Source organism: Mobula hypostoma, chromosome 7 (assembly GCF_963921235.1).
Source record: "Mobula hypostoma chromosome 7, sMobHyp1.1, whole genome shotgun sequence".
In the NCBI taxonomy this organism is placed as follows: Eukaryota; Metazoa; Chordata; class Chondrichthyes; order Myliobatiformes; family Myliobatidae; genus Mobula; species Mobula hypostoma.
Genome location: NC_086103.1, coordinates 123,201,977 through 123,221,027, shown reverse-complemented (window position 1 = coordinate 123,221,027; position 19,051 = coordinate 123,201,977). Strand labels below are relative to the sequence as shown.

The following is a 19,051-nucleotide window of genomic DNA, read 5'->3' as shown; positions in this document are numbered from 1 at the left end:
GACACTCAGCTCTCACCAGTGGCTCTGAGTACCACGCCCAGACCACGTTTCGGTAAATCTGAGCACTTGGCTGTCCTTTTCCAACCTGCATACAGGCAGAGGCTAAAAAACAAAGCTCCAGAGATAAGGACAACAAAGAGGTGGTCACAGGAGGCAGAGCAGCGGCTTCGGAATTACTTCAAGTCGGCGGACTGGGCCTTGTACAAGGACTTAAATGTGGATCTGAATGAATACACCAAGGTTGTCATGGACTTTAACAGAACATTTCTAGGTGAGTGTGTTTCCACAACATCATTCAGTCTTCCCCAATCAGAAGTCCTGGATGAACCATGAGATCCAAAATCTGCTGAGGGCCAGGTCAGAGGCATACAAGTCTGGTGACCAAGAAAGTTACAAGAGGTCCAGGTATGCTCACTGGAAAGTCATCTCACAGGCAAAGTGGCACTTCCAGACCAAATCTGAATCAATGAAGGATGCTCGACAGTTATGGCAGGGCTTGAATACTATCACTCCTTATAAAGTTAAATCAAACAACATAGACAACAGGGTTTCACTTCCGGATGAGCTCAACTCTCGCTTTGACTATAAAAACATGGAAGAACCATAATGAACTCCCACAGCACCCAATGACCCTGTGATTTCAGCATCTACGGATGACATGTGGGCAGCCTTCAGGGGTGGTGAACCAATGGCAGGGTACCTGGCCGAGAACTGAGGACCTGTGCTGATCAACTAGCTGGAGTGTTCACTGAGATCTTTAGCAGCCTGAGGTACCCACCTGCTTCAAGCAGGCTTTAACTATACCAGTGCCTAAGAAAGACGTGGTAATGTGCCTCAATGCCGATTGTCCAGCAGCTTTCACATCTACAGTGATGAAGTGTTTTGAGAGGTTGGTGATGAAGCATATCAACTCCTGCCTGAGTCAGCAAGAGCAAGAAGCTGATTATTGTCTTCAGGAAGAGGAAACTATTGGCCCATGAGGCAGTCCTCATCAGAGGATCAGATGTGAAAAGGGTCAACAGCTCTAAGTTCCTCTGTGTTATTAATTCAGAGGACCTGTCCTGGGCTCAGCATGTAGGTGCAACTGTGAAGAAAGCATGGCAGCACTTCTACTTCCTTAGGAGTTTGTAAACATTTGGCATGACATCTAAAACTTTGACGAACTTCTATAGATGTGCAGTGGAGAGTATATTGACTGCCTGCATCACAGCCTGGTATAGAAACACCAATGCCCCTGAATGGAAAATCCTACAAAAAGTAATGGATACAGCACAGTCCATCACAGCTAAAACCCTCTCCACCATTGAACATATCTACACTGAGCATCATTGCAAGAAAGCAGCATCATCAGGGACCCCCAACACCCAGACCATATTCTCTTCTCACTGGTGCCATCAGGAAGATGGTACAGGAGCCTCAGGACTCACACCACCAGGTTCTGAAACAGCCATCACACCTCAGCCATCAGGCTCTTGAACCAAAGGGGATAACTTCACCCAACTTCACTCACCCCATCACTGAAATGTTCCCACTACCTATGGACTCACTTTATGGTTATTAGATTTATTGAATATACCCGCAAGAAAATAAACCCCAGGGTTGTACATGGTGACACACATGCACTTTGGACATAAATTTATTTTGAACTTTGAAGTAGCTGTTTGCATGAGACAACGACCATAACGCCGTACATCACTTCGATAAGCGGGCTAAACTACTGGTATTTGATGGTAGCCGGCGCGCCTCCTACCCGGTGAGATAGGGACATGCCTAGCCTAGCCTAGCCTCCGGCGGAACTGGGCAAAAGAAAGCAACTGTGAAATCCAAAGGCCAGCAAGGCCTTTGTGGACAGCGAAAGTCACAAAGCACAGAGGGAGTCATGGTCATCTCCTGCAACAAGGAAGACCCCAGTTCGGTCTACCGAGGCTGAAGGAGTGGAACTGCCCCAGCACAACCGCTTTTACACTTTAAAAACTCTCCGGCACTGGTCTCGTGCCATTGTTGGGTACGACGGACAACCAACATATATATAACTATAATTAATCAGGTAATTACATTACCTATGTAAAAATGCGGTTAATAGAGAGGTGTGCCCAACAATTCCCAAATGATTCATGAACTCATTATCAATCTACAGTGTCCTTATTTGTTAAAGGCCGAGTGATTCTTCCAGCAATGAAACTAAACTAGACGCCTGCTGAAAGTTAATTACTTCTCTCACGTTTCCGATCCTCACGCTCGGTCGGCCCTCAGAACTTGTTGTTCTGCCGCCAGGAGCCGCTGTCGGCAGCATTGAACGGATGTTTTGGGATGCGACTGTTCGACCAATCAGATTGCGCCTTGTTTTGCCCCTGGTTACCGCTTCGTTCACTGCTCCAAATAAACGGAGCGCTGGGGTGACAGCCGGCACCCGCGAATCGGAGTGAGCAGGATGGAAGGCTGATGTTCCCGGCTGGCAAAGTGAAGTTTGGACAGGTTGGTCGGCCGGTGACAGTTGTGTCCCTGACTCAGTTAATTTCAAGTTATGATGTCGCTGGGCTCTGCGAATCGCTGGTTCGGTGCACCTTGTATTTGCCCCCTTATCCGCATTCACGAATGTCGGTTTCGTTTTAGCATTTTATGCTATTGAAGCTGATGGTTCACCCCCAGCGTTAGAAACTGATCCAAATCTGTGTGGGTGTCAGGAAGCATAGGGCAAGAGTTGATGAGGTTCTTGGGACAGCAAGACTGTCAGTAGTGAGATCCCACAAGTCGTTGGTACTTGTTACATTTTAATAGCCCTCCCCAAGTTAGATTTAAATGTAGGAGTCATGATGTTTGATTTCAAGGAACTAGCTAGCAGAAAAGCAGCGGATGGGGTTTAAACCACAGAAGTGTGGTGTTGTTAAGAAGTCAGGGGGGCTAAAAGAAGGCGTGAGGTTGCCCTGGCAGGCAAGGTGAAGGAGAATCCTAAAGGTATGTTAGGAGCAATAGGATTGCAAGGTTCAAAATTGGTCCTCTGGAAGATCAGAATCATAATCCATGCGTGGAGCCAAAAGAGATGAGGAGATCTTAAATGGATCTTTTTGCATCTGTATTAACACGGTAGATGGACACACAGAGTATAAAAGTGAGGCAAAGCAGCATCAACTTCATGGACTGTATACAGATTATAGAGGAGCAGTTGTTTGCTGTCCTCTGGTGGATACATCCCAGGGCCTGACATGGTGTGCCCTCGGACCCTGTGGGAAGCAAGTACAGAAATTGGATTATACATTTGCTTGGTAAGAGAAGCCAAAGAGTGGTGGTAGATGGTTGCCCCTCTGACTGGAGGCCTGTGACTAGTGGAGCGCCACAGGGATCGGTGCTAGGTTTGTTCTTGTTTGCCATCTATATTAATGGTCTAAATCAGCATGTTTGCAGATGACATCAAGATTAGCGGTGTAATGGACAGTGCGGAAGACTGTCAGAGCTTGCAGCAGGATCCAGGCCATCTAGAAAAATGGGCTGAAAATGGCAGATGGAATTTAATGCAGACAAGTTCGAGGTGTTGTACTTCAGTTGTACCAACCAGGGTACATCTTACACAATGAATGATAGAACGTAGAAGGTGTCACAAGTAGATAAGGTTGTAAAGAAAGCTTCTGGCACATTAATCTTTATAAACCAAAATATCGAGTACAGGAAATGGGATGTTATGTTGAAGTTTTACAAGATGTTGGTGAGCCCTAATCTGGAGTATTCAATGCAGTTTTGGTCACCTACCTACAGAAAAGATGTAAATAAGGTTGAAAGAGTACTGAGAAAATTTATAAGGATATTGCCAGGACTGGAGGACCTGAGTTATAAGGAAAGATTAGGACTTTATTCCTTGGAACACAGAAGACTGAGGGGCAATTTGATAGAGGTATACAAATTAATGAGGGTATAAAGGTATAACAAGTAGGCTTTTTCCACTGAGGTTGGGTTGAACCTCAACTAGAGGTCATGGGTTAATAGGTGAAAGATGAAAAGTTTAAGGAGAGAATGAGGGGAAACTTCTTCACTCAGAGGGTCATGAGAGTTTGGAATGAGCTGCCAGCATAAGTGGTGCATATAAGCTCGATTTCAACATTTAAGAGAAATTTGGATAAGTACATGGATGCTAAGGGTGTGGTGGGATATGGTCCCTGTGCAGGTCAATGGGAGTAGGCAGTTTAAATGGTTCAGCATGGACTAGATGGGTCAAAAGGTCTGTTTCTATGCTGTACTTTTCTATGACTCTAATATTTGTATTATTTGAGTAATCTTTGTGTGTGTGTGTGTGTGTGTGTGTGTGTATAAAATAGGTCGATTAAGCATTCTTGTTCATTTAAATAATTATTATGAATTGTATGCAATTCACATTCACATATGTTATCATGCTATCACATGATATGGGCATGCCTTGCTTAAAATAAGACACAAAGTTAGGTGCAAACAACAGGAATTCTGCAGATGCTGGAAATTCAAGCAACATACATCAAAGTTGCTGGTGAACGCAGCAGGCCAAGCAGCATCTATAGGAAGAGGTACAGTCGACGTTGCAGGCCGAGACCCTTCGTCAGGACTAACTGAAGGAAGAGTGAGTAAGGGATTTGAAAGATGGAGGGGGAGGGGGAGATGCAAAATGATAGGAGAAGACAGGAGGGGGAGGGATGGAGCCGAGAGCTGGACAGGTGATAGGCAGAAGGGGATACGAGAGGATCATGGGACAGGAGGTCTGGGAAGAAAGACGGGGGGGGGTGACCCAGAGGATGGGCAAGAGGTATATTCAGAGGGACAGAGGGAGAAAAAGGAGAGCGAGAGAAAGAATGTGTGCATTAAAAAGAGTAACAGATGGGGTACGAGGGGGAGGTGGGGCCTAGCGGAAGTTAGAGAAGTCAATGTTCATGCCATCAGGTTGGAGGCTACCCAGACGGAATATAAGGTGTTGTTCCTCCAACCTGAGTGTGGCTTCATCTTTACAGTAGAGGAGGCCGTGGATAGACATGTCAGAATGGGAATGGGATGTGGAATTAAAATGTGTGGCCACTGGGAGATCCTGCTTTCTCTGGCGGACAGAGCGTAGATGTTCAGCAAAGCGGTCTCCCAGTCTGCGTCGGGTCTCACCAATATATAAAAGGCCACATCGGGAGCACCGGACGCAGTATATCACCCCAGTCGACTCACAGGTGAAGTGATGCCTCACCTGGAAGGACTGTTTGGGGCCCTGAATGGTGGTAAGGGAGGAAGTGTAAGGGCATGTGTAACACTTGTTCCGCTTACACGGATAAGTGCCAGGAGGGAGATCAGTGGGGAGGGATGGGGGGGACGAATGGACAAGGGAGTTGTGTAGGGAGCGATCCCTGCGGAATGCAGAGAGAGGCGGGGAGGGAAAGATATGCTTAGTGGTGGGATCCCGTTGGAGGTGGCGGAAGTTACGGAGAATAATATGTTGGACCCGGAGGCTGGTGGGGTGGTAGGTGAGGACCAGGGGAACCCTATTCCTAGTGGGGTGGTGGGAGGATGGAGTGAGAGCAGATGTACGTGAAATGGGGGAGATGCGTTTAAGAGCAGAGTTGATAGTGGAGGAAGGGAAGCCCCTTTCTTTAAAAAATGAAGACATCTCCCTCGTCCTAGAATGAAAAGCCTCATCCTGAGAGCAGATGCGGCAGAGACGGAGGAATTGCGAGAAGGGGATGGCGTTTTTGCAAGAGACAGGGTGAGAAGAGGAATAGTCCAGATAGTTGTGAGAGTCAGTAGGCTTATAGTAGACATCAGTGGATAAGCTGTCTCCAGAGACAGAGACAGAAAGATCTAGAAAGGGGAGGGAGGTGTCAGAAATGGACCAGGTAAACTTGAGGGCAGGGTGAAAGTTGGAGGCAAAGTTAATAAAGTCAACGAGTTCTGCATGCGTGCAGGAAGCAGCGCCAATGCAGTCGTCGATGTAGCGAAGGAAAAGTGGGGGACAGATACCAGAATAGGCACGGAACATAGATTGTTCCACAAACCCAACAAAAAGGCAGGCATAGCTAGGACCCATACGGGTGCCCATAGCTACACCTTTAGTTTGGAGGAAATGGGAGGAGCAAAAGGAGAAATTATTAAGAGTAAGGACTAATTCTGCTAGACGGAGCAGAGTGGTGGTAGAGGGGAACTGATTAGGTCTGGAATCCAAAAAGAAGCGTAGAGCTTTGAGACCTTCCTGATGGGGGATGGAAGTATATAGGGACTGGACATCCAAGGTGAAAATAAAGCGGTGGGGGCCAGGGAACTTAAAATCATCGAAAAGTTTAAGAGCGTGAGAAGTGTCACGAACATAGGTCGGAAGGGATTGAACAAGGGACTTGGGCATCTTCCTTTGAATTAGTTTAATGTTTTGAAGTTACAAAACATTACAATGGTGATGGTGTATTTTTTAAACAAATCTGAGATGGCTACCAACCTGTTGAAGCATAGCAAGATATTCGAACTAAAACAAAATAAAGAACAGTCAAATTTTTAAAAATGCAGTGCAGCATGTGCATAGATAGTCCGGTTAAAAAATGGCAGAAAACAGAAACATTTATGGGTTCATAACGATTAAGTACTGGGTGATAATAATCATTTTTAAAAAGGGCAGAAATGGCTGGCAGTATCAGAAAGATGGACACTTCTGATTATACAACAGATAACTGGATTTTATGTACTGAGCAAATTGAACATTATTTTGAAATAAATGAAATAGCCAATGAGAAACAAGTAGTAATTTTGCTGAGTGTGTTAGGTTTAAAGGCATACAGTTTGCTTCGAAGTTTGACTTCTCTAACCAAATCAGCAGAAATGAGTTTCACTGATATTGTCAAAGTAATAGAGGAACATTTAGAACTGAAACCATTGTTGATTGCAAAATGCTTTAGGTTTCATAAGTAGGATCAAAAAGAAAGTAAGTCCACTTCAGCTTACATAGCTGAATTGAAGAGATTGAGCATTGTCAGTTCAGTATGGGCTAAAAGATGCACTGAGAGTTTGCTTAGTTTGCAGAATCTTATACGAAGGTATTTAAAAATAGATCCTCACTGAAGCACAACTCATACTTAGAAGAGCATTTGAAATCACAGACAGATGCAATTGAGTTGCAGTCAGGAGTGAAAGTGAGCGTGAATAAAATCGCAAGGTCTAAATAGAAACTGGCCTAGCCAACCAAATTATGTTACTGTTGTGGCAGGGGATCAATGCAGATTTAAGGGTGAAACTTGCAGAAAATTCAACAAAGTAGGACACATACCAAGGAGTAGGTTAAACAGACAAAAATAAGTGGACTGCACAGAGAAGAGAAAAGGGTAAAAAGTCAACTTGCATTTTCAAAAAGTACTAATCTGCATGCTGTTGATGAAAAATCTGATAATGATGAGAGTGACACAGGACTGTATAGGCATGAGATTTAAAATGTGAAAACTAACAACAGACGCGCATTATGTCTTATGCCAGAAGTGAATGGCAAATTAATTAAAAAGGAATTGGACACTGGTTCAGCTGTTTCAGTCATTCCACAAAATTAGTATGAATGGTATTTCAAAGATACTAAGCTGAAGCCAGTAGATATCTAACTAAGAGCTTATACTGGAGAAAAGATTACTCCTGTGGGAATGAGATTTGTGACAATGAAATACAACAACCAACAAGCCACATTGTGCTTGTATGTGGTACAAACAGCAGGGCCAGAATTGCTGGGATGTGATTGGCTGAGACAACTACAATTTGATTGAAGGTCCATCCACAACTTGCATGCCACATCCCCTACAATAAAGTTAACTGAAAGTGAATTATTAAAGGTACTGGATGGATGATGCTACAACAGTCTCCATGCTGAACACCATGAACCTTTGCCCAACAGAGGACAATCAAGTGGTGGTGCCAACCTCTGTGTCTCTGTTTGGAAAACAAATTGGACCAAGGAAGAATCATGCTGCTCAGAGGAATTGTGAAAACGACAAAAGCAGTGGTCCGACTACAACCCTTCTTGTAGACATCGTTTCTGAGAAAGCGTCTGATGCGGTAATCAGGCAGTTACTTACAAAAAATGCCTTTGTTTTAAGCTGGAAGAGAGTTCAAAGAGTTACAGGAAGGTTGCAAGCATTCATCTTTTGTAAGTTTAAAGAACCAGAATCTACTCTGTGTGCATTAAGGTTATTGAATGAACTTCAACTGGGAGACAAAAAAGCTGCTGGTAAAAGTAGATGCAAAAACCAAAGCCCAGCTGGATGAATGGAAGGCAAAAAAGAAAGGAGTCAATGGAGATACAAAAACAGAGGATTTGTCAGATGATGTTGTGGATGAGAAAACCACAAGGCTAGATCAGATAGTAAAGGGAGCAATAGAAGGATTAATTAGCTCCAGTGAACTAAATGCACCTTCCCAAGATCAAGATACACAAACTAGAAGAAGAAAAAGGAGGGAGAAGAAAGGTGTCCAGAGTTGTCAGAACCACTTCCTGCAGTCTCAGAGTCAACTCCTACAACCACCATGGAGGAGGCATCAGAGATTGTTTCACAGCCACAAATCTCACCTGCCAAGTAGAGTGATCTCTCTTGTCAGGAAAGGCATTATCCCACAATAGTAAGAAATCCTCCACAGCGATTAAATCTTTAGGCCTGAATGGGGTAATTTAAATTTCACAATGCTGTGGTTGCCTGTGTATAATAGTTGAATTATATAGCAACACTCACAGCACGCTGGAAGAACTCAGCAGGTTGGGCAGCATCAGTGGAAACTCATCGACGTGAAATATGTGAAACCATGAGTCGATGTGAAACATTGACTTATCGTTTCCACTGATGCTGCCCAACCTGCTGAGTTCCTCCAGTGTGCTGTGAGTGTTGCTTTGATCCCAGCATCTGCAGATTATTTTGTAGTTGAATTATATAGTATACTCTGTATAGTTGAGATGCATTCTCTATTCTCTATGGAGTTTATAGCTAAGCAGGGAGGAATGTTGTGTATTTAATATTTGAGTAAGCTGTGTATGTATTTTTGTTCATTTAAATAGTTCATTATGAGCTATACGTAAAAATACATGAATTGTATACATTATCATGCCACCATGTGATACAGGTGCACCTCGCTTAAAGTAAACAATGAAGTTAGACTCATATTTTGGACTCCAGTGTCTTCCTTTGAATTAGTTTAATGATTTGAAGTTACAAAACATAAGAAGCAAAATATTTGGGAGGGTGCAGCTTTGCAAGGGAGTATAAAATAATTGGAAGGATATAAATGATGGTATTAGAAAGGAACTTCAGAGTGGATGTTCAAAGTTAATTTACAGCTGAGAAAAAAACATTGCTAAGCTGGTTCAAGAGGCATAGCAAATGTTCTATTTGGTGGGGCAAAGACTACAGGAGGACAGATGTCTGAAAAGGTAGAAAGGCTTATTACATTTCAACTTTTTTAACATTGTAAACCAGCAAGTTGTTTGTTATGTCTCCCTGCTCACTGAGAAAATGGAGACACCGTTTTCTCCCTTATTTGGGAGAGAGAGAATCTGCAGTATGTCGGGCGTAACGCGAAGTCTTTGGGGTAACTGCAAGTCTGTGTCTTTGCTATTGCTTTGCTCATGTGTGAGTACTTGGTGATGTTGCCTGTTGTAATGTGAGCATTATAAAAATAAGTTACTACTAATTATGATAACGGTAATATAGCAATACTCCCGCGAGGGGAAGCTCTTTGTAAAGAGGGGCTGGTTCCGGGGTTGGGGGGGGGGTTACTTCCGTTTTCTTGTCCAGTGTGCATGTGTATAGTTTCTCTGCTATGCAGTACGGTTCGGTTCAGTGAAAGCCTCTGTATGCAAATATCGGTTTTGCCATCCCAGATAAAGTTGTTCTTTCGGCATGAAGTTGTCGAGTGGTCCTTTTTCAAAGTAGAAGTTACCACATATCTTTGGCGACGAGGTGAACTGGTTTTTTTGGATGTGTCGTCCCGTTTTCATTTTTGTTGTGAGCTTTAGCTAGGCTACAGTGTGCTAGCTGGTTGGCGGCTACGTATGAATAGCAGTGCCGAGGGGGAGCAGCGCAGGGACGAGAGGCAAAGGATGCCGGTGTCTGAACGGGAGCTGTGCGGGAACGAGAGGCAAAGGGCTCCGGTATCTGAACAGGGGCTGTGCAGGGACGAGAGGCAAAGGGCTCCGGTATCTGAACAGGAGCTGTGCGGGGACGAGAGGCAAAGGGCGCCGGTGTCTGAACAGGAGCTGTGCAGGGACGAGAGGCAAAGGGCGCCGGTGTCTGAACAGGAGCAGCTCAGGGATGAGAGGCAAAGGGTGCCGGTGTCTGAACAGGAGCTGTGCGGGGAGTCGAGAGGCAAAGGGCGCCGGTGTCTGAACAGGAGCTGTGCGGGGGGACAAGAGGCAAAGGGCGCCGGTGTCTGAACAGGAGCTGTGTGGGGGGATGAGAGGCAAAGGGCGCCGGTGTCTGAACAGGAGCTGTGCGGGGACAAGAGGCAAAGGGCGCCGGTGTCTGAACAGGAGCAGCTCAGGGACGAGAGGCAAAGGGCTCCAGTGTCTGAACAGGAGCTGTGCGGGGACGAGAGGCAAAGGGCGCCCATGTCTGAACAGGAGCAGCGCAGGGACGAGAGGCAAAGGGCGCCGGTGTCTGAACAGGAGCAGCTCAGGGACGAGAGGCAAAGGGCTCCAGTGTCTGAACAGGGGCTGTGCGGGGACGAGAGGCAAAGGGCGCCAGTGTCTGAACAGGAGCTGTGCGGGGACGAGAGGCAAAGGGCGCCGGTGTCTGAACAGGAGCAGCGCAGGGACGAGAGGCAAAGGGCGCCGGTGTCTGAACAGGAGCAGCTCAGGGACGAGAGGCAAAGGGCTCCAGTGTCTGAACAGGGGCTGTGCGGGGACGAGAGGCAAAGGGCGCCAGTGTCTGAACAGGAGCTGTGCGGGGACGAGAGGCAAAGGGCGCCGGTGTCTGAACAGGAGCAGCTCAGGGACGAGAGGCAAAGGGCGCCGGTGTCTGAACGGGAGCTGTGCGGGGAGTCGAGAGGCAAAGGGCACCCGTGTCTGAACAGGAGCTGAGCGGGGACGACAGGCAAAGGGCGCCGGTGTCTGAACAGGAGCTGTGCGGGGATGAGAGGCAAAGGGCGCCGGTGTCTGAACAGGAGCAGCTCAGGGACGAGAGGCAAAGGGCACCGGTGTCTGAACAGGAGCTGTGTGGGTGATGACAGGTAAAGGGCGCCGGTGTCTGAACAGGAGCAGCTCAGGGACGAGAGGCAAAGGGCGCCGGTGTCTGAACAGGAGCTGTGCGGGGAGTCGAGAGGCAAAGGGCGCCGGTGTCTGAACAGGAGCTGTGCGGGGATGAGAGGCAAAGGGCGCCCATGTCTGAACAGGAGCAGCGCAGGGACGAGAGGCAAAGGGCTCCAGTATCTGAACAGGAGCTGTGCGGGGGACGAGAGGCAAAGGGCGCCGGTGTCTGAACAGGAGCTGAGCGGGGACGAGAGGCAAAGGGCGCCGGTGTCTGAACAGGAGCAGCTCAGGGACGAGAGGCAAAGGGCGCCGGTGTCTGAACAGGAGCTGTGCGGGGACGAGAGGCAAAGGGCGCCGGTGTCTGAACAGGAGCTGTGCGGGGGGACAAGAGGCAAAGGGCGCCGGTGTCTGAACAGGAGCAGCTCAGGGACGAGAGGCAAAGGGCGCCGGTGTCTGAACAGGAGCTGTGCGGGGACGAGAGGCAAAGGGCACCGGTGTCTGAACAGGAGCTGTGCGGTGACGAGAGGCAAAGGGCGCCGGTGTCTGAACAGGAGCTGTGCGGGGAGTCGAGAGGCAAAGGGCGCCGGTGTCTGAACAGGAGCTGTGCGGGGAGTCGAGAGGCAAAGGGCGCCGGTGTCTGAACAGGAGCTGTGCGGGGAGTCGAGAGGCAAAGGGCGCCAGTGTCTCAACAGGAGCTGTGTGGGGGGACGAGAGGCAAAGGGCACCGATGTCTGAACAGGAGCTGTGCGGGAACAAGAGGCAAAGGGCACCGGTGTCTGAACAGGAGCAGCTCAGGGATGAGAGGTAAAGGGCGCCGGTGTCTGAACAGGAGCTGTGCGGGGACGAGAGGCAAAGGGCGCCGGTGTCTGAACAGGAGCTGTGCGGAGACGAGAGGCAAAGGGCGCCGGTGTCTGAACAGGAGCTGTGTGGGTGATGAGAGGTAAAGGGCGCCGGTGTCTGAACAGGGGCTGTGCGGGGGGACAAGAGGCAAAGGGCGCCGGTGTCTGAACAGGAGCAGCTCAGGGACGAGAGGCAAAGGGCACCGGTGTCTGAACAGGAGCTGTGTGGGTGATGAGAGGTAAAGGGCGCCGGTGTCTGAACAGGAGCTGTGCGGGGACGAGAGGCAAAGGGCGCCCGTGTCTGAACAGGAGCAGCTCAGGGACGAGAGGCAAAGGGCACCGGTGTCTGAACAGGAGCTGTGTGGGTGATGAGAGGTAAAGGGCGCCGGTGTCTGAACAGGAGCTGTGCGGGGGGACAAGAGGCAAAGGGCGCCGGTGTCTGAACAGGAGCAGCTCAGGGACGAGAGGCAAAGGGCGCCGGTGTCTGAACAGGAGCAGCTCAGGGACGAGAGGCAAAGGGCACCGGTGTCTGAACAGGAGCTGTGCGGGGACGAGAGGCAAAGGGCGCCGGTGTCTGAACAGGAGCTGTGCGGGGACGAGAGGCAAAGGGCACCGGTGTCTGAACAGGAGCTGTGCGGGGACGAGAGGCAAAGGGCGCGGGTGTCTGAACAGGAGCTGTGCGGGGACGAGAGGTAAAGGGCGCCGGTGTCTGAACAGGAGCTGTGTGGAGGATGAGGAGCCTCGCGTTCAGATGGTTACGTTTGGGACTATCGGTGAATTTGTGGAGGAGAACGAGGACTGGCCGGAGTATGGGGAAAAGTTGAGACACTTTTTCTGTGCTAATGGAATTACAGAGGAGGCTAAGAAGCCCTCTATTCTCCTGAGTGTGTGTGGGACAAAGACTTACAAGTTGATAAGGAACTTAGGCTCACCGTGGAAACCGGGGGACATTCCATATGACGAACTGGTGAAGCTCGTGGGGAACCACCACAATCCGAAATCTAACAACAGGAATTCTACAGATGCTGAAAATTCAAGCAACACACATCAAAGTTGCTGGTGAACGCAGCAGGCCAGGCAGCATCTCTAGGAAGAGGTACAGTCGATGTTTCAGGCCGAGACCCTTCGTTAGTCCTGACGAAGGGACTCGGCCTGAAACATCGACTGTACCTCTTCCTAGAGATTCTGCCTGGCCTGCGACAATCCGAAACCTACTGTGATAGTCCAGCGGTTTAAGTTTCACAGTCTTTTTAGGAAGCCAGGTCAGCCTGTGGCCAATTTTGTGGCCGAGTTTTGACAGCTGTCGGAACATTGTGATTTCAGGGCAGTGTTAGATGACATGCTCTGTGACAGATTGGTATGCAGCATTAATATTGACGCCATACAATGCCACCTGCTGGGGGAAACCCCACCGTTGACTTTCAAGAAAGCCCTAGAGATTTCCCAAGGCATGGAGGTGGCTGCTAATAATGCCAAGGATATCCAGAAAGGACATGGGGGCGCAGTTGGCGGCAGTGCACCACGTCAGGAGGGAGACTGGTAAACAGGCAAAGCGGGTGGAATGTTTCCGGTGTGGAGGGACGCACTATGCAAATAATTGCAAATTCAAAGACACTGTCTGCCATGCTTGTAGCAAAAAGGGACACTTAGCTAAAAAGTTGAGGAGTTCAAAGGGTAAGGTTAAGCTTAGGCAGGGGAAATCTCAACAGGCTCAGGCAGCCACACACCATTTAGAAGAAGCAGACAAAGCGGCAGCGTGTGTCTACAACATGTTTGGAGTGGAAATGGATGAGGAACCACCTGAACCATATCATGCCACAGTCACTGTCAGGGGAAAGGACAATAAGTTTGAGGTTGATTTAGGGGCTACTGCATTGGTCATCAGTGAGGAAACCTACAGGAGGACATGGGGGTCCAACCTGCCTCCCATCAGAGGGTCAAAGCTCAAACTCAGGACCTATACGGGGCAGCCCATACCTCATTTAGGGGTGTTACATGTGGACATTTCAGCCAGGGGTCAGAAGGCTGATACCAGGCTGGTGATAGCTAAGGGCAGTGGGCCCAGTCTTTTGGGCCGTGATTGGCTTCGCAAAATCTGGCTAAACTGGCATGAAATCAAATATGCACACACGACGGGGGACGTTCTGCAGCGGTACAGTGACATTTTCAGGGACGAGCTGAGCACACTGAAGGGTGTGACAGTGAAACTCCATGTCGACCCTGAGGCCACACCATGTTTTTTTAAGCCCAGGTCGGTGTCCTATGCCACGAAAGGCAAAGTTGAGGAGGAACTGGAACGTTTACAGGGACTGGGCATCATTGAGCCCGTCCAGTTTTCAAGGTGGAGGGCTCCCATTGTTCCAGTTCTGAAGGCAGACAAAACAACAGGGATATGTGGGGACTATAAGCTTACGGTGAATCAGGTCTCTAAGCTGGAGGAGTACCCATTGCCACGGGTGGATAACCTATGTACGACCCTGTCAGGGGGTAAGCTGTTCACAAAGCTGGACATGAGCCACGCCTATCAACAGCTGCTGCTCAGTGAGGATTCAAAGGAGTACGTCACAATCAACACTCAAGGGATTATTCAAATACAATCGCCTGGTGTTTGGAGTGGTGTCTAGCCCCACCATTTTCCAAAGGACAATGGACACTTTACTGCAGGGGATTCCACACGTAGCAGTGTATCTTGATGATATTTTGATCACGGGGGCCACGGGGGTGGAGCATCTGGCTAATTTAGAACGGGTGCTGAAGAGGCTCTCAGACACAGGGCTGCAATTGAAATGCGGTAAATGTGTGTTTCTGGCACTGAGTGTGACCTACCTGGGGCACTAGATCACAGCTGAGGGGCTTTGCCCTGTGGAGGACAAAGTGAGAGCTATTAAGGAGGCCCCAAGCCCCAAGAGTGTCACTGAACTCGGATCATTTTTGGGCATTGTGAATTATTATGGCAAGTTTCTTCCTGACCTCTCAAAGGTTTTGGCCCCACTGTATAAGCTGTTCACAGTGACACTAAGTGGCAGTGGAGTGAAGAGCAGGAGGAAGCTTTCAAGGAAGTGAAAGAACTCCTCCACTCAGCGAAGTTGCTTGTTCACTATGACTCAGACAAGGAGATCACCCTTGCATGCGATGCCTCGCCCTGTGGAGTCGGGGCAGTTCTCTCACATGTAATGGAGAACCATTCAGAGAAGCCTATTGGTTTTGCTTCACATACCCTGACATCTGCTGAGAAGGGATATTCACAGCTAGACAAAGAAGGTCCGACCATTGTTTTAGTGGTCAAACGCTTTCATCAGTATCTCTATGGACGCGTATTTACAATTTATACGGACCATAAACCACTGATGAGCCTGTTCAGTGAGACTAGATGCATCCCACAGCTAGCCTCAGCCAGGATACAGCGTTGGGCTCTTACATTGTCAGCCTACCAGTACACTATAGTGTACAGAGCGGGTAAGGATAATGCAAACACCAATGCGCTGAGTCAACTACCTTTACCTGAGACACCTGCTACTACATATGTGCCTCCAGAGACTGTGTTTTCATTGGAGAGGCTGTCAGAGACACCTGTAAAGGCAACCCAGATCAAGCAGTGAACAGCGAGGGACCCAGTCCTGTCCCAAGTCAAGTCTTTCCTTTTACAAGGTTGGCCCAGTGTCGTGGAAGGAAAGGAACTGAGGCCTTATGCCAAATGCAAGACAGAACTGAGTTTGCAGGATGGCTGCATTTTCTGGGGGGCAAGGGTCATCGTGCCTCCCCCAGCCGTTCACAGATTGTGGAGGAAATTCATGAGACTCATCCAGGGGTGTCTCGGATGAAAAGCCTTGCAAGATCCCACGTCTGGTGGCCAAGAATGGATCAGGATCTGGAGAACAAGATAAAATCATGCATGCAATGTCAGACCAATCAGAACATGACATCACCAGCTCCTTTGGACCCATGGGAGTGGCCAGACCACCCCTGGTCTAGGCTACATTTGGACTTTGCTGGTTTTTTTATGGGGCAGATGTTTCTTGTAATAGTGGATGCACACTCCAAATGGATAGAAGCTCACATCATGAGCAACATCACAGCCCACTCAACTATGCACAAATTCAGGCAAGTGTTTGCGGCCCAAGGGTTTCCTGACACTCTGGTCACTGATAATGGCCCGATGTTCACCAGTGAGCTGTTCAGTGAGTTCATGCAGCAGAATGGCATTCATCACATTCGGATGGCCCCTTTCCACCCAGCCTCAAATGGTTTGGCTGAGTGGGCTGTTCAAACAGTGAAGAAAGGCCTGAAGCGGATGACAGGGGACTCTCTTAGCTTTCGGCCTTCACGTTTCCTGTTTAATTACCGCCTCGCGCCACAGACTACGACTGTACGTATTCCAGCAGAGATGCTGATGGGGCGTAGACCCAAGTCAAGATTGGACTTGCTGCGCCCGGGCACGAAGGCAAAAGTGGAGAGAAAGCAGGAAAAGTAGAAGGAGGAACATGATCAACATGCGCGAGAGAGACAGTTAAAACCAGATGACAATGTCTGTGTGAGAAACTTCAGCAGTAACAACAATCAGCAATGGCTACCTGGGGTTATTCTTAAGCAGAGTAGTCCAGTCTCCTATGTTGTTAAGCTGACTGACAGACGTGTTTTCCGCAGATATCAGGACCATGTGCGCCTCCATCATGATACAGGCTCAGAGGCAGACAGTTCCACGGAGTTTCCAATGGTGAGACAGACTGCTATGGGAGCATGTCCACCAGTGACTTTGCCAGAGAGAGAAAAACGGTGGCAGAGGGGTCGGGGTCCCCTGAAGAGGATGGGCATTTTCACGCAGACACACAGACTCCTCTCTTGCCCCCAACACCAAATCCACCCAAAACACCCTCACCAGCGGTGCCTGCTGGGTCACCGGGGGTAGTGTGCAGATCACAGCACGCTCACAAACCTCCTGACAGACTGAATGTTTGACTGGACAGTTTTTTTTTGTTAAACTGAATGTTGAATCTGCCACGTTTTTCAGGTGTTTTTTATTGGTAAACTGTTGCTGAGACACCAGTATAAGTTTCAGGGGTACGCAAGCTAATGACACCACTGTTTTTCTTTCCCAGTTCTTTTTACATTTGGGAAATGTTGGAATTTAAAGGCGGAGAAGTGTTGTAATGTGAGCATTGTAAAAATAAGTTAATACTAATTAGGATAATGGTAATATAGCAATACTCCCGCTAGGGGAAGCTGTTTGTAAAGAGAGGCTGGTTCCAGGGTTGAGGGGATTTTACTTCCGTTTTTCTCTGGTGTGCATGTGTAAGTTTCTCTGCTATGCAGTACAGTTCAGTGAAAGCCTCTATGTAAATATTGATTTTGCCATCCCAGATAAAATTGTTCTTTCGGCATGAAGTTGTCTAGTGGTCCTTTTTCAAAGTAGAAGTTACCACAGTGCCAATGCTTATTTTTTTTGCCGGTGGGGGGAAGGGGGATTGTTGCTCGCTGCCGTTTCTGCACGGGGGGAGGTTGCTGGGGGGGACTTTGGGGCACTTCTCTGTTTTCGTGGATGTTTGCAAAGAAAAAGCATTTCAGGATGTATATTGTATACATTTCTCCGACATTAAATTGGACCTTTTGAACCTTTGAACTTTTGTCTGAGCTGCTGATCCATGGAAGATGGGATGAGGTTGGGTGGATTTTTCTTAAACTGGCACAGACAAATTGGGTAAGTAACCTGTTGCATATTTTCCATATTTTTATGACTCTGATGCATTACAGCTACAGCCTTGTTGCTCTTGGGAAGACTGCAGTTTTGATGACTTTTTTTTCCATTGAACTACTAAAAAAAGTATGACCAATTAGTTCAAAAATTTAAGTGGTAAGAGCCCTGCTTTTGTTTGTGAGTAGCAGAAGACTTTGCATGTACTGTCAAATGCAAACAATATTTGAAAAAGAGCATTTGAATTCTTCCAGTGCCTTAGCCTGAATTTGTCATCCAGTATTACTAAAAGTAAGTAATCTGACTATGGCTCTTATCGTTTTCTGTGGGACTTTGGTATTCGATATGATGTCCTGTTATTCGATTTACATCGGTAGTGTACTTGTATGATTGGGCCTGAATTTGAGTACAAGTATGAACTGTCAGATAAATCCAGCTAATAGAGAATCTCATTCTAAATCATTATTTACAAATTTCTTGAACTAAGTATTGTTGAGAACCTCAGTTAATGAGGGTGTAGATATAATTCAGAAATTTTGAGTCCAAAACAATGAGATAGACTGCAGCGTTTTTCTTTTGGTTAGCTGGGATTTACTACAATTGTTGAAACATTGTTCAAGAAGTATTTGTTAAATAAATTAACTTGTTAAATATTTAATTTCATGCAGTAAGATCTCTGATATTGACCAATTAGCAGTACGAGGAAATTCTTAGGCTAGGATATTTAAATCAATTGAGCAAACCTCAATGTTACCCTTGTACCTAGTAATTCTTTCGGTGAATTAAAAAATAATGAGCTGCAAGAATCTTCTGTGTATTAAATGTACTGAAAGTACAGGTGTCCCCTGTTTTTCGAACGTTTGCTTTACGACACCTCACTGTTACGAAAGACCTACATTAGTTACCTGTTTTCACTAACAGAAGGTGCTTTCACTGTTACGAAAAAGGCAGCGCACGAAAAAAGGCAGCATGTGCCCTGAGCAGCCAAGCTCCTCCCAAGGAACTGCATTCTAGCCGGCATTGCTTAAACACGTACCTGTGAGCATCTGTGCTTTATGTCGATTTATTTTGTGCATCCATTTGCAAGATGAGTTCTAATGTATCGGAAAAGCCTAAAAGAGCTCGTAAGGGTGTTACACTTAGTGTAAAACTAGACATAATTAAGTGTTTCGATCGTGGTGAACGAAGTAAGGACAAAGTGAGTTTGGCTTGTGGAAGTTGACGAAGATGATGTTGAAGAGGTTTTTGCATCCATGACCAAGAACTGATAGATGAAGAGCAGATGCAAATGAAAGCGGAAAGGATAACAATCGAAACCGAATGCAGTAG

At 47.5% G+C, this 19,051-nt stretch overlaps 1 protein-coding gene across 4 annotated transcripts in view; it reads left to right on the top strand.

Moving 5' to 3' along the window:
- The first annotated feature begins 2,362 nt into the window (after nt 1–2,362).
- ccdc83 (coiled-coil domain containing 83) overlaps nt 2,363–19,051 on the top strand; it is a 115,818-nt gene continuing 99,129 nt past the window's right edge. For all 4 annotated transcript variants that reach the window (XM_063053934.1, XM_063053936.1, XM_063053933.1 and 1 more), the window contains exon 1: nt 2,363–2,475. The gene's annotated coding sequence lies outside the window, so the exon portion shown is untranslated. The remainder of the gene's footprint in view (nt 2,476–19,051) is intronic.